This window comes from Lissotriton helveticus, chromosome 8 (assembly GCF_964261635.1).
Source record: "Lissotriton helveticus chromosome 8, aLisHel1.1, whole genome shotgun sequence".
Classification (NCBI taxonomy): Eukaryota; Metazoa; Chordata; class Amphibia; order Caudata; family Salamandridae; genus Lissotriton; species Lissotriton helveticus.
The window spans coordinates 950,525,618-950,542,621 of NC_136069.1; positions in this window are offsets into that span (position 1 = coordinate 950,525,618).

Genomic DNA, 17,004 nt, shown 5'->3' on the forward strand with positions numbered 1-17,004 from the left:
CTGGACAAAGGGAAAGGGGTATAACCACCCCCTTCCTGGGTCCCACCCATAGGAGGGACCTAGCAGGTAATCCAGCCCCTTGATTTGGAATAAAGGTAGGAGCTGTGCCAGTGCACATCAGATTATCCTGACTGAAACATATGAAACTAAACTCTGGACCCTTCGACATCCTACTTGACGTAGAAGACTGAAGAATCTCCCTTGTGGTCAAGGAGTGACCACCCTGTGCAAACAGGCACCATCCAGCGCCTCACCATTTGCTTTGTTGCAGTTCCTGCCAGAACTCGAGCGACAGAGATCAACAAGACCCAGCTTTCCTGACTTCCAGCAGCCCGATCCACAGTCCCAGCGAATCTGAGAACCGTGGAGGCGACGTGAAGCGTGGAGCCAGCCATCTTGGAAAAACTACGAAGTGCTGACCGTGCAGCTCCTGAGGTTTGAGAAGCCCCAGCCCCGAGCAGCTCTTGCACTGAAGATCTCCCCTCCACACTCACCGAGTGCTTCGTGGGGCCCTTTTGCATTTTCCCGCTCGACGCGTTGGTCCGGTCGCTTGCCCGTTGGCTAGCAGCCCCAGTATCAACGAACCTTTGAATTTGCTCTGCTAGTCTGGTTGCTCCAGACTGGCCCCCACTCCCCTGAAAAGGAGAAAACGATCTGACCTTGCTGGTCCGATTAAGAAGCGATCTTCCAATCCTGCATGGGTTGCCCTTGCCAAGGCTTGTTAACTCCAATCCGGAAGCCGACACGGCCGGCAGCGAGAGCCTTTGTGGGACAGCTCGTGATTCACTCCAGGTCATCCTCGGTGCCCCAGAGTCCACGTGGCAGCGGAGACAAGCTTCTCGACAACCACCTGATTGCGCCCGACATCGCCTGGTTCCTTCCTGGTCATTGGCTAGTGATCCGGACTCTGTCCCCTCTGCTTTCAGGTACTCTACATCTTCGATCCACCCTTGGATCCAACCGGACTCTTCTCTCCTGACCGCCTGCAGCATCTTCATCTCCAGGCACCATAGAACTGCACGACGAAACCCGACACGCTTTGGCACCTATGCACCCGCTTCCTGTGGGTGAGGTAACTCATGAACGCCGGTGCTCCTGTAGTGGTTTACACCTCTAGTGTCCTAGTTTAAAGTGTGGTCATTCTAGTCCAGTCGGAATAATCCTAAAACAGTAACTTGGTAACTTTTACGCACCATTGACTTTGCATTGGGGCATTCGTGTGCTTTTAGTGCTGCACCCGATTCCCGCGGGCTACTCCCGTCCTAACTGCTGTTAGTCCAGGGTAGTCCCAGCGATTCCCAAGGCCCCAGGCCTTACCACAGTTCAAAAGGTGATACTTATACCACTTTTTTGATATATGGTTTGAGTGGCCACCGGCCTCATCCATAAACGTGCAACTTTCATATGTTAAACTGTGCTTTTGTTTAAACGCTTGTGCTTCTATACTCATAAAGAGTACAGGGGATTATTCTAGTAATAAATACATATATTTTTATAATATATAACTTGTGTGGTGTCCTTTCATTTGATATTACAGGATTGCATATGGTAAAACAGCTGGCTTCATATGCCCTCTTGAGTTAAGCCTTTAGGCTGCTTAGTCCATGCTACCACTAGGATAGCTTGTCTATAAGGTTGACTTACAACCACCACCATAAGGGATTGTTTGGACTGATTCAAGGTGCCCCCAGAATTGGAGACATCATACATCAGGCCAACTTCTCACATTGGTGTGCAGCGGTTGGGATTTGAATCTGCTGTTGTTTTACTATTGCAATCTTTTTATCAAATTGAAAGATCACATTAAGTACCATAGGTACATATAAACAAAGCTTACATATTTAAGTTCTACTGAACTTAGTAGTTGTAGATCAAAGGGCTTTGCACACCCTGCCTACAACTCACTAGCAAGGTACAGTAGGAAAACACTTAGTGTAGGTACGTGCACCACTTACACCTCACTAGAGTCATGTCTGGCACAGGTGAGCAACCCATTGCTCTACCTGTGGTAGGTGACCTTGCCCAGGCACCTTCCAGCTATGACAAACTCAGCCATAGGGACTTGAGTGCCTTGTGCACTGCAAGGAAGCTGAAAAAGGGTCACATCCCTACCATTCCCATCCTGATAGCTATCCTGGAGAAGGATGATCTTGAGAAAACTAGTGTAGTTCCCTCAGGGTCAGGAGAAGGAGTGAATTCCCCAGATACTGAGAACACCACCCCAGAAGCAGAAGATGAGGAGGTGGACCCTGAATCAGAAGGTGAAGAGTCAGATCAGGATCAGAGGGATAACCAGGTACCAGTTGGGAGGCTTAGCCAGATCAACTTGGACCTACATGTAAATGGAGAGGGCCAGCACCTCCCCAGATTACATAACAGAATACTTCCAGGCAATAGAAGGGAGAGATCTCCTTCCAGGGATTCTCACCTTTCTAGTGCCTCAAGGGAATCTCAAAGGGGAATGACTTCCCCCCAGAGAAAAGAGCATAAGGCCAGGATGAGAGCTGTCAAACTCCAGATAGAGAGGGAAGAGATAGCCCTGGCCCAAGCTAAACTTGCTTTAGCAAGGGAACAGAAATTGAGTGGGGTAGAACCCACTGGTGGCAGCATAATTCCTAAAGAGAAAGACAGGTCCTATGATAATAGAAACCTGACAAAGATTGTGCCCCCCTACAAGGAAGGGGATGACATCCACAAATGGATGACTGCTCTGGAGAGAGCCTGTATGGTACAGCAGGTTCCTCAAGAACAGTGGGCAGCTATCTTATGGTACTCCTTTTCTGAGAAAGGGAGAGACAAGCTCCTCACTGTTAGACCTGAGGATGCTAAAAACTACTCTGTCCTGAAGAGTGCTCTTATTGATGGGTTTGGCCTAACCACTAAGCAATACTGGTTGTTGTTCAGAGATACCCAAAAAGCTCAGACTCAGGACTGGACTGATTTTGTTGATTGTGCCACCAAGGCTCTGGAGGGTTGGCTGCAGGGAAGTAAAGTCTCAGACTATACAGGATTGTCCAATCTTATAATGAGAGAACAGATCCTTAATAACTGTCAGAACCAGCAATTGCTTCAACACCTTATTGACTCAGATCTGACCTCTCCCAAGAATTGGGAAAGAAGGCAGACAAGTGGGTCAGAACAAGGGTTAAGCAGAAACCCCAGAACCAAGGAGGTGATCAAAAGAGGGCAGACCAGAAGGGTGGGGATAAGAAAGAAAAGGAAAAAGACCAGAAGTCTTCTTCAGGCCCCCAAAATAATTCTAGTAAGGAGGGTGGTTCCCAGAATGGAAACAAGAAGAAGAAGAATGATGGCCCAAAGAAACCTTGGTGCAATTTCTGTAAATCTACCTCTCATTGGGGTAGTGAATGCACCAAGACAAATCCAGTCCCTACCACTGCAGCCCCTAAGGCACCTGCACCCACTAGTACAGTTAGCAGTGGTGGTACAAAACCAAAGGCTATAGTGGGGTTGACCCTGGGTACTGAGATGGAGTCTGGCCTAGTCAGAATCCCTACTCAGGCAGTTCTGCTATATGATGTGGACATATCTGTGACCACTCCTATGAGTCCCAGTACTTTTGGAAAATATAGACAGACGCCTTTAATTAATGAGAAACTGGCTCAGGCCTACAGGGACAAATGTGCCAGTGTCACTATGGTGACACCTAACTTTGTGTACCCGGGACAAATCATACTAGGTGAGAACTACCTAGTGACCAATGCTAGCAATGCCACTACTACACATAGTGTGGCTGTTGTTAAATTCTCCTGGGAGGGGTCCTGGCCTCAAGAAAGTTGTTGTGAGTGCAGACCTCCCAGTTAACTGTCTTTTGGGCAATGATCTTGAGGAATCCTTATGGTCAGAAGTGGAGTAGTGGACTCATGCAGAAATGCTAGGGATTTCAGCACATGTCCTTGCTGTTACCAGGTCCCAGGCCAAGAAGTTCCTACCTGAACCTGTGGTGGATCTTGAAACAATAGACCAACCACAACCCAAGAGGAAGAGCAAGAGGGTTAAGGCAGTGCCTTCCCACTTGCCCCAGGTTGAGGATCAGACCTCACAGGAGGATGATTCTGTGATCCAAGAGGAGACTGTCCCTGAAGAACTTGAACCTGATCAGGTTGAGTTTCTGGGGACAGGGGGACCCTCAAGGGCAGACCTGGGGCAGGCTCAGTTAACCTGCCCTTCTCTTGAACCCCTCAGACAGCAAGCTGCTGCTGAGGGTGCTGGGAATGCTCAAGGTACCCATAGAGTGTTTTGGGATGATGGGCTCCTTTATTCAGAGGCTAGAGACCCCAAGCCTGGTGCTACCAGGAGGTTGGTTATACCTCTGCAATTTAGGGGCTTTCTTCTCACCTTGGCCCATGATATTCCCCTTGCAGGACACTTAGGCCAGACCAAGACTTGGGACAGGCTTGTCCCTCACTTTCACTGGCCTCATATGTCAGAGGATACCAAGGAGTTTTGTCGCTCCTGTGACACCTGCCAAGCCAGTGGCAAATCAGGTGGCACCACAAAAGCCCCCCTTATACCTCTACCTGTGGTGGGGGTGCCCTTTGAGAGCGTTGGGATAGATATTGTTGGTCCAATGGATCCCCCAACAGCATCTGGGCACAGATTTATCCTGGTGGTAGTGGATCATGCCACCAGGTACCCAGAGGCAATTCCCTTGAGGACCACAACAGCTCCTGTTGTGGCAAGGGCCCTACTTGGAGTATTCTCCAGAGTGGGCTTTCCAAAGGAGGTCCTTTCAGACAGAGGTACCAACTTTATGTCTGAAGACTTAAAAGCAATGTGGAAAGAGTGTGGAGTAAACTATAAGTTTACCACACCCTACCATCCACAGTGCAATGGGCTTGTTGAAAGTTTCAACAAGACCCTAAAGGGAATGATGAAAGGGTTACCTGAAAAGCTTAGGCGAAGATGGGACATCCTTTTACCCTGACTGTTCTTTGCTTACAGAGAGGTCCCACAGAAGGGGGTTGGCTACAGCCCTTTTGAACTTTTGTTTGGCCACCCTGTGAGGGGTCCATTGTGTCTTGTGAGGGAAGGATGGGAGTTACCTCTCAAAAAGCCTAAAGTAGATATTGTGGACTATGTACTTGGTCTCCACTCCAGGATGGCTGAGTACATGGAGAGAGCATCCAAAAACCTGGAGGCCAACAAGAATTACAGAAAGCTTGGCATGACCAAAAGGCTGTTCTGACTGAGTATCAGCCAGGGCAGAAGGTGTGGATGTTGGAGCCAGTGGCCCTAGCAGCCCTCCAAGACAAATGGTCTGGACCCCACACCATACTTGATAAGAAGGGAGAGGTCGCCTACTTGGTGGACCTTGGCGCCCCTAGGAGCCCCCACAGGGTGCTCCATGTAAACAGATTGAAACCATATGTGGACAGGGCAGACATGGGTTTACTCATGGCTACAGATGGGGACCAGGAGGAAGAGAGTGACCCTCTCCCAGACCTGTTATCCCAACACCCTGATGATGGCTCAGTGGGAGGTGTAGCCTTGGCAGGCAGCCTCACTGACCAGCAGCAATGGGACTGCAGACAAGTGTTGCAGGCTCATAGACATATGCTTTCTCTTACACCCAGTCAAACTAACTGGTGCACCCATGAGGTGGACACTGGTGACAGTCTGCCTGTGAAGAATAAAATCTACAGGCAACCTGACCATGTCAGGGATTGTATAAAGTCTGAGGTGCAGAAAATGCTTGCACTTGGAGTTATTGAGCCATCAGAGAGCCCCTGGGCCAGCCCAGTAGTCCTTGTGCCAAAACCTCATACCAAAGATGGAAAGAGAGAAATTAGATTTTGTGTGGACTATAAAGGTCTCAATGCTGTCACTAGGACAGATGCTCATCCTATTCCAAGGGCAGATGAGCTCATAGATAAGTTGGCTTCTGCCAAATTTCTGAGCACATTTGATCTTACAGCTGGCTATTGGCAAATCAGGTTAGCTGAGGAGTCTAAGGCCAAAACAGCATTCTCACCCCCCAGTGGACATTATCAGTTTGTGGTAATGCCCTTTGGTTTGAAGAATGCACCTGCCACCTTCCAAAGGTTGGTGAATCAAGTCCTTGCTGGGTTGGATGACTTTTGTGCAGCATATCTAGATGCTATTGCTGTCTTCAGCTCCACCTGGGAGGATCACCTGATCCACCTGAAGAAGGTTCTGTAGGCCCTGCAAAAGGCAGGCCTGACTATCAAGGCTACCAAGTGCCAGATAGGGCAGAGCAAGGTTGTGAACCTGGGCCACCTAGTAGGTGGGGGTCAGGTTCAACCATTGGAGAGCAAGATACAGGCCATACAGGACTGGGCTCCTCCAACTACCCAGACACAAGTCAGAGCCTTCTTGGGCCTGACTGGGTATTACAGGAAATTTGTGAAGAACTATGGGTCCATTTTGACACCATTAAATGATCTGACATCCAAGAAGATGCCTAAAAAGGTTCAGTGGACAGTTAGCTGTCAAAAGGCATTTGATGACCTGAAGAAGGCCATGTGCTCTGCACCTATCCCGAAGAGTCCTGACTACTCCAAACAGTTCATTGTTCAAACAGATGCTTCTGAGTAGGGGTGGGAGCTGTGCTTTCATAACTTAATATAGATGGTCAAGACCAGCCCATTGCTTTTATTAGCAGAAGGCTGACCCCTAGAGAGAAACGTTGGTCAGCCATTGAGAGGGAGGCCTTTGCTGTGGTTTGGGCCCTGAAGAAGTTGAGACCATACTTGTTTGGCACTCACTTCCTAATTCAGACAGACCATAAGCCCCTCTTGTGGCTCAATCAGATGAAGGGTGAAAATCCCAAACTGCTCAGGTGGTCCATTTCCCTACAGGGGATGGACTTTACAGTGGAGCACAGACCAGGGGCTGACCATGGCAATGCAGATGGTCTCTCCAGGTATTTCCATTTAGAACATGAAGACTTATCTGGTCAAGGTTAAGTTTAATGTCCCTGCGTTTGGGGGGGGGGGTATGTAGGAGAGTAGGGTCTGCTTTCCTATGGTCACCCCAATTTTTGCTTTTTGCTTCACTGGTTTTTGACTTAATGTGGCTGTGGGCCTGCTAATCAGACCCACAGCCTGCTGTTCTCTCTCTAAATTATAACCCATGTACTATAGGTACATCACCAATTTGGTACTGGACACCTTATCAGCCCCTGTACAGTGCACTATAGGTGCCCAGGGCATAGGTGCATCCAAGGCCTACCAGGGACTGCAGCATATCTTTTGCCACACCTGGCTGGCCATTCAAATCGACACAACTGGCTGTTCACACAGCTGGGGCAAGGTGGTGTACTCACCCCTTGCTTAGATATAGTTTACCTATGTCTAAACCTATATCTGGACACATATGCACCTATAAGTCACTCCTATGGCATGCCTTAACAATCCTGGAGGCAGAGTGCTTGGTTTTATGTGAGATGGTGCTCTAGCATCAGCTGAGCTTGTCTGCAGTGTTCGGAACCATTTCCTTACTGCTGTTCCAGGGTATTGCCATACCATATACTGTTAAGTGCATTATAATCCTCGCGGTTAGTGCTAACTTTGGTTTGGCTTTATCAAAACATGTCGTGTAAGGTGTCTTACATTTTGGAATACTACCCCCTCGCCAGTTCTGGCGACGGGGGTAGCATTCCACCCTTCTAGAGGGAAAGCACATGTTACTTTACTTAAAACGCGGTTAATCCTAACCAGAGCCTCAGCATCACAAAATGGATGCTGCTGCCCCGACACAAGTCTGACCTCCTGTTGCTGACCGAAACTTGGCAGGGGAGGCCTGGACAAAGGGTTTCCTGTCACAGGGAGGTGCTACACCACCCCAGACAGGAGATAGTGGATTGGAGTAGGGAGGGTTGAAAGAAACTAGACACTGCCTGGGGCACACAAGGTGTCCCATGCAAAATCCAGTCAAACCGGTTCTGGGGCACTCCAGGCCCCAGCTCTGGTGTGAAACTTGACAAAGGGAAAGGGGTGTAACCACCCCCTTCCTGGATCCCATCCATAGGAGGGACCTAGCAGGTAATCCAGACCCTTGATTTGGAATAAAGGTAGGAGCTGTGCCAGTGCACATCAGATTATCCTGACTGAAACTTATTAAACGAAACTCTGGACCCTTCGACATCCTACTCGACGTAGAAGACTGAAGAATCTCCCTTGTGGTCAAGGAGTGACCACCCTGTGCAAACAGGCACCATCCAGCGCCTCGCCGTTTGCTTTGTTGCAGTTCCCGCTGGAACTCGAGCGACAGAGATCGACAAGACCCAGCTTCCCTGACTTCCAGCAGCCCGATCCCCAGTCCCAGTGAATCTGAGACCCGTGGAGGCGACGTGAAGCGTGGAGCCGGCCATCTTGGAAAAACTACGAAGTGCTGACCGTGCAGCTCCCGAGGCTCCCTCGAAGCTGTGCATTGGGGTTTGAGAAGCCCCAGCCCCGAGCAGCTCTTGCACCGAAGATCTCCCCTCCACACTCACCGAGTGCTGCGTGGGGCCCTTTTGCATTTTCCTGCTCGACGCGTTGGTCCGGTCGCTTGCCCGTTGGCTAGCGGCCCCAGTACCGACGAACCTTTGAATTTGCTCTGCTAGTCTGGTTGCTCCAGACTGGCCCTCGCTCCCCTGAAAAGGAGCAACCGATCTGACCTTGCTGGTCCGATTAAGAAGCGATCTTCCAATCCTGCGTGGGTTGCCCTTGCCAAGGCTTGTTAACTCCAATCCGGAAGCCGATACCGCCGACAGCGAGAGCCTTTGTGGGACAGCTCGTGATTCACTCCAGGTCATCCTCGGTGCCCCAGAGTCCACGTGTCAGCAGAGACAAGCTTCTCGACAACCACCTGATTGCGCCCGACATCGCCTGATTCCTTCCTGGTTCCTTCCTGGTCACTGGCTAGTGACCCAGACTCTGTCCCCTCTGCTTTCAGGTACTCTACATCTTCGATCCACCCTTGGATCCAACCGGACTCTTCTCTCCTGACCGCCTGCAGCATCTTCATCTCCAGGCACCATAGAACTGCACGACGAAACCCGACCCGCTTTGGCACCTATGCCCCCGCTTCCTGTGGGTGAGGTAACTCATGAACGCCGGTGCTCCTGTAGTGGTTTACACCTCTAGTGTCCTAGTTTAAAGTGTGGTCATTCTAGTCCAGTCGGAAGACTCCTAAAACAGTAACTTGGTAACTTTTACGCACCATTGACTTTGCATTGGTGCATGCGTGTGCTTTTAGCGCTGCACCCGATTCCCGCGGGCTACTCCCGTCCTAACTGCTGTTAGTCCAGTGTAGTCCCAGCGATTCCCAAGGCCCCAGGCCTTAACACAGTTCGAAAGGTGATACTTATACCACTTTTTTGATATATGGTTTGAGTGGCCACCGGCCTCATCCATAAACGTGCAACTTTCATATGTTAAACTGTGCTTTTGTTTAAACGCTTGTGCTTCTATACTCATAAAGAGTACAGGGGATTATTCTAGTAATAAATACATATATTTTGATAATATATAACTTGTGTGGTGTCCTTTCATTTGATATTACAGGATTGCATATGGTAAAACAGCTGGCTTCACATGCCCTCTTGAGTTAAGCCTTTAGGCTGCTTAGTCCATGCTACCACTAGGATAGCTTGTCTATAAGGTTGACTTACAACCACCACCATAAGGGATTGTTTGGACTGATACAAGGTGCCCCCAGAATTGGAGACATCATACATCAGGCCAACTTCTCACAGCGTCCATCTAACTTTCCACAGAATTCCTCTATCACTAGTAAAGTAGACGCCGCTCCTTCACCCTTCTTTCAAGCTTGGGTTGAGTCCTACTACCCTCCCAGCAGTAAGTTTTAATCAGGATATACGGAATGATCCCTATACTTGAAGGCTGAAATTTCATAGACTGTCCTCACTATACATTTATCCTTTCAAGTCTATTGTCCCTAAACAATAATATACGACGATACCACCGCAGTATTCTGCAATACTTGGAAGCCTTTTCAAAACTACCTATAACGTAATACAAACTCAACAGATGTTAGTCATAAATCTATGCATCAAATTCTATATAGTACTTTATACATAACCCTAGCTAATTTCCTTAGCAACCACTACTCTGCTACCAATATATAACTGCTACAGCGTGGCTCCAGAAATCATTTCTAATCAATACTCACCATTTACCTGAAACCTTAAAACTCACAAATAATGCATCAGTGGGGCCCATAACATTGCGCATTTACCCTGTTCACTTTCACTTGGCTTCAAGGCTTTGGTGAATCGCAATGGAGAAATGCGGTAACATTTGGTGGAGCGTCTAAACCTATTTAACTATTTATTATTTACACCTGCAGATTATTACACTTTACCATGGTTTATTTCAAAAATATAATTTATTCAGACACACCACCATAGTGGCAATGGATCTGCTAGAATGAAAATTACAAAGAGGAGGGAGTCCCAGTGTGAACAAAGAACAATTTACACAATTCAATGAATTAATCAAAAAACAACCGTTAGATCCACAGAGTTTTATTCACTGAGGGATCAAATGTAATGAATACACATAGCAAAAAATCAACTGTATTCAAGGTTATACAGTGCCCCAGGAAGGGAGGAAGGAAGTGATAAAGGTGAGGATAAGGTAGTGGTGGGATTGTGTGACAGTAAAATCAAACATTTGAAAATACGTTTGGCTGTAATTCATATAGCAGCAACGGCCAAAATAATAGTGGCGACCATTATTTAAAGAGGCATAATCCACAAGGTATAATTAATCTACACAATTCTGGCGTGGAATTGCCACAAAAAGATAAACAGTCGACGTTTCGACCCTCTTATCAATGCAGGAAAGATAATCCTTGCTGGGGGGTCTTCATCAGGACCAGAGGATTGGGGCAGGTAACCTAATACAAATGAGTAGAATAAACTAGAGTTAGAGGGGTACAATTCCTACCTCTTGGATTATCACATCGTAGTATTAAAAAGCTGTTAATGAGCAACCTAGTTAAGACTAATAATAGAATAAGGTCTATAAATATGGGAATATTAGCTAATATGTAGATAAATTCTCTAAGCATGGGAGTATGAGACAATTAGTATTCCGTAAGTTACAATAGTGTAGAACGCATCTATAGAATGAAGGACAGTAATACTAAATATCTACAACAGTTTAAAGGAGGGACTCAAGCATCGAGATCAGAGACATGGCACGGATGACGGCGGCAAGGCATTGCACACAACAGACGTGGTGAGTTACCTGAAATAAATTAGCGTTGGGCATATGGACGTTACTGACGCTCGTTCCCAAATGCCCTAGGAAGCCTAAGACATAATAAAGTACATACTATTCCAAAAGTCATGGCTGGATAGTAAATCAAATGGGAGGAAACATACCGCGGGGTTAGAAGTCCTCCAAGGGGTCAGTAGTTAAGTATGGCGTCGTCAAAGGTCGGGCTGCACCTAAACAATAATGATCATGAACTTAATAAAAATCTACACGAGGGAAGGCTAAGAAAGTACGATGCGGTAATGTTAATCTCAAAACACAAATAATGAGGCTTACCGATCGCTGTACAAAGCACTCACTCGGTGCTAGACACGTTTAGGGCATCATGGAAGGTAAATCCGCTGTTAGTCTGGTGAATCAAATAAGGGAGACTGAATATACCGTGGTATAGGCACAGGGCATTAAACACATGCTGGATGGTGACAGACCGGGAGGGATTGATACTCACTAAGGTCGATTTAATCGGAGCGCTCCGTATTCGGGGATGTAGCGCGAGCTCGGTTTCCTGGATACTAAAGTAACCATGGTGACGTTGTCACGTGGTAGACCGGCGAGTAATGGAGCCCGAAAACAGACTATGTTAGGAAACAATATCCTACCGCAATGATCACATTTGATAACAAAATTACAAAAGCAGTTGAATGGTCAATTGAAAGAGCGCAGTTAATGTAAAAATGCTCTAGAGTCACAGAATCAGAAGAACAGTCTATCACATAACATGAGGGGAGTTAATATGCATGGCGTACCTCTCTGACATGAGGGTAAAGCACATTGCGCGTACCAATAAAGTGAATTCCTGACAACATGTCATTCAATAATCAATCATAATGTACTTCATAGCCAAGAGGGTAAAGTCATACATCTGATGCTTGAACATTGATAATGAGATACACTTAGAATGAATTATAATATACTGGTAATCGTGCCACCCACCCAAGGTCAAATTGAAAATTAGACATAATGTGATGGAAATACACTCCTTCATGGAAGAGTAGCTAATTGGGAAAATGAGCTGTCATGTTCATTAAGGCCGGTAGCAATTGAATCAAAGAAGTAAATCCATTTAAGTTCACGGGTGTTGAGAATGTCCGAAATATGACCACCTCGTGGTCCCAATGTTGCCTTTTCAATGACAACCCATCGTAGACTTTCAGGGAGATGGGAATTCAACTTGAAATGGTCCACTAGTGGTGCACCAAGGACCTCACAACGGATCCGGCTCATATGTTGTAAAATACGAGTTTTGACTTTTTGTTGAGTTTGGCCGATGTAGATTTTTTGACATGGGCAAACGATGGCATAAATAATGTTGTTCGAATTACAGTTGCTGAAAGATTTAAGCTTGACTGTGAGATGATGATGTTGAAATTCCTTGGTCTGAATTACGGAGTCACAGGCTTTACAGTTGCCACATTTGAAGTGGCCAGTGACGGGTGACAGATTCCACAAGGAAGTGATAGTGGGTTGGCTATCGGAAGATAGAAAGGAGCATACCACATAATCCTTAATGCTCTTTGCCTTCTTAAACGCATGTAGCGGAGTCTCAGGTTGTTGGATATCATCAGATACCAAATGCCAATGCTGATTAATGATCCGTTTGATCCTGTTACTTTTCGTATTGAAAGTGGTGACACAAACAATACGGTTTTCTTGCTGGTTGGTTTTATCTTGGGGTGATAGTAATTCTTCACGAGGATAGAACCAAGCACGTTTGCGAGCTTTCTTGATCAGACGTCTCGGATATCCCCGGCTTAGCAGTCGACTGGAAAGATCCTCTGATTCTGAGAAGTAATGATCTTTGCTGGAACAGTTTCTCCGTATTCTCAGAAACTGCCCGAAGGGCAGATTATCGCGAAGGGCTCGCGGATGGTGACTCTTGTAATCCAATAGAGAGTTTCTTTCGGCCGGTTTACGATACAGTTTGGTACATAGTGAACCAGCTTGGTGATAGATAGTGACATCGAGGAAATCAATGGTGTCACTGTGGGACTGGATCGTAAACTTGACATGTTGAGATTGTTGATTCAGCCAAGTGAAGAAGCAGCTTAGATTGTCCTGGTTACCATTCCAGATTAGTAAAATATCATCAATATACCTCATCCAGAGACCGATCTGGTCTCTGAATGGGTTCAATTGATTTAGGACTGAATCCTCTTCGAAGGCTGCCATGTAGAGTATGGCTACATCCGGAGCAAAGGGAGCCCCCATCGCTACCCCGGATGTCTGGAGGTAGAAATTGTTATCAAATAGGAAAAAGTTTCTAGTCATCGCTATTCTTAGCAAAGCCACAATAAATTCTGAAGGAACTTGTACAGGTGCAGGGCGTTTTTGAAGACATCTAGCAATCACGGTCAGTGCTTCTTGTTGTGGGATGCAGGTGTACAACGAGACTACATCACAAGTAGCTAGTCTCTGGATCAGCGGGTCATAAGATATACTTTCCACAATGTTGATAGTGTGCATTGTGTCTCGTAGATACGATGGAGTGGACTCAGCCAAAGGTTTGAGGAAAAAATCTATATATTTCCCTAGTGGTTCGAGAATGGATCCACATCCGGAGACAATAGGGCGTCCAGGCGGGTTTACCATGTTCTTGTGAATCTTCGGTAGGGTATACAACCTGAGACTCCGCTACATGCGTTTAAGAAGGCAAAGAGCATTAAGGATTATGTGGTATGCTCCTTTCTATCTTCCGATAGCCAACCCACTATCACTTCCTTGTGGAATCTGCCACCCGTCACTGGCCACTTCAAATGTGGCAACTGTAAAGCCTGTGACTCCGTAATTCAGACCAAGGAATTTCAACATCATCATCTCACAGTCAAGCTTAAATCTTTCAGCAACTGTAATTCGAACAACATTATTTATGCCATCGTTTGCCCATGTCAAAAAATCTACATCGGCCAAACTCAACAAAAAGTCAAAACTCGTATTTTACAACATATGAGCCGGATCCGTTGTGAGGTCCTTGGTGCACCACTAGTGGACCATTTCAGGTTGAATTCCCATCTCCCTGAAAGTCTACGATGGGTTGTCATTGAAAAGGCAACATTGGGACCACGAGGTGGTAATATTTCTGACATTCTCAACACCCGTGAACTTAAATGGATTTACTTCTTTGATTCAATTGCTACCGGCCTCAATGAACATGACAGCTCATTTTCCCAATTAGCTACTCTTCCATGAAGGAGTGTATTTCCATCACATTATGTCTAATTTTCAATTTGACCTTGGGTGGGTGGCACGATTACCAGTATATTATAATTCATTCTAAGTGTATCTCATTATCAATGTTCAAGCATCAGATGTATGACTTTACCCTCTTGGCTATGAAGTACATTATGATTGATTATTGAATGACATGTTGTCAGGAATTCACTTTATTGGTAAGCGCAATGTGCTTTACCCTCATGTCAGAGAGGTACGCCATGCATATTAACTCCCCTCATGTTATGTGATAGACTGTTCTTCTGATTCTGTGACTCTAGAGCATTTTTACATTAACTGCGCTCTTTCAATTGACCATTCAACTGCTTTTGTAATTTTGTTATCAAATGTGATCATTGCGGTAGGATATTGTTTCCTAACATAGTCTGTTTTCGGGCTCCATTACTCGCCGGTCTACCACGTGACAACGTCACCATGGTTACTTTAGTATCCAGGAAACCGAGCTCGCGCTACATCCCCGAATACGGAGCGCTCCGATTAAATCGACCTTAGTGAGTATCAATCCCTCCCGGTCTGTCACCATCCAGCATGTGTTTAATGCCCTGTGCCTATACCACGGTATATTCAGTCTCCCTTATTTGATTCACCAGACTAACAGCGGATTTACCTTCCATGATGCCCTAAACGTGTCTAGCACCGAGTGAGTGCTTTGTACAGCGATCGGTAAGCCTCATTATTTGTGTTTTGAGATTAACATTACCGCATCGTACTTTCTTAGCCTTCGCTCGTGTAGATTTTTATTAAGTTCATGATCATTATTGTTTAGGTGCAGCCCGACCTTTGACGACGCCATACTTAACTACTGACCCCTTGGAGGACTTCTAACCCCGCGGTATGTTTCCTCCCATTTGATTCACTATCTAGCCATGACTTTTGGAATAGTATGTACTTTATTATGTCTTAGGCTTCCTAGGGCATTTGGGAACGAGCGTCAGTAACGTCCATATGCCCAACGCTAATTTATTTCAGGTAACTGACCACGTCTGTTGTGTGCAATGCCTTGCCGCCGTCATCCGTGCCATGTCTCTGATCTCGATGCTTGAGTCCCTCCTTTAAACTGTTGTAGATATTTAGTATTACTGTCCTTCATTCTATAGATGCGTTCTACACTATTGTAACTTACGGAATACTAATTGTCTCATACTCCCATGCTTAGAGAATTTATCTACATATTAGCTAATATTCCCATATTTATAGACCTTATTCTATTATTAGTCTTAACTAGGTTGCTCATTAACAGCTTTTTAATACTACCGATGTGATAATCCAAGAGGTAGGAATTGTACCCCTCTAACTCTAGTTTATTCTACTCATTTGTATTAGGTTACCTGCCCCAATCCTCTGGTCCTGATGAAGACCCCCCAGCAAGGATTATCTTTCCTGCATTGATAAGAGGGTCGAAACGTCGACTGTTTATCTTTTTGTGGCAATTCCACGCCAGAATAGTGTAGATTAATTATACCTTGTGGATTATGCCTCTTTAAATAATGGTCGCCACTATTATTTTGGCCGTTGCTGCTATATGAATTACAGCCAAACGTATTTTCAAATGTTTGATTTTACTGTCACACAATCCCACCACTACCTTATCCTCACCTTTATCACTTCCTTCCTCCCTTCCTGGGGCACTGTATAACCTTGAATACAGTTGATTTTTTGCTATGTGTATTCATTACATTTGATCCCTCAGTGAATAAAACTCTGTGGATCTAACGGTTGTTTTTTGATTAATTCATTGAATTGTGTAAATTGTTCTTTGTTCACACTGGGACTCCCTCCTCTTTGTAACTATTCAACCCAGGTCCCAGTGACTATGTTTGGGTAACCCACTTATATATAAACCAGAATGAAAATTAGGCGTAGGAAAATCACAAGACCAGCTTTTAAAATTCAATTTTCCCAATTGTATTAATAGCAAAACTTTATTATGTCTGACATTTATGCATTAGTAAATTCTTTATTCAGTAAAATCTTAAACTTTATTTCAAAATGATCATTTTATTTAGAGCTCAAGAAAATCGCTTTATTTTAGAAAACAGATAGTTCCAAATTCATTCTCCCCTAACATCCCTAACTAACACCCTCATCTTATCCTCCAGTCCTGTAAAGCAAACAAGTAAAAAGCATTAAAGTCTTACATCCAGGAATCGGTCAGCATCTCCAGTAGAAATCAGAAAAGCGACCCCTTCTAGTAAAATCCAGGGGTTTTTATACCCTATTTCTCTAACTTAATCTATCTAAAAAGTAACTATCATCTCTTATTCAAAATTTCATTGGACAATTTCGGGGTGGGTGAGCATCATCTCACCATTTTCTCGATGGTTCAGCAGAAAAATAAAGGGTCTTTGTTTTAGGACAGTCCATAGCGTTACTATTTCTTCTAGTGGATACATCGGTACCCTTTCCCATGATCACAACGTCCAAGCGTCCATGTTTGGCACACATCCTAGGTTCCGGGCTAAGGCAGCCTTGAACCTCCTCGAGCACAGGCAGTTCACTCTGACTT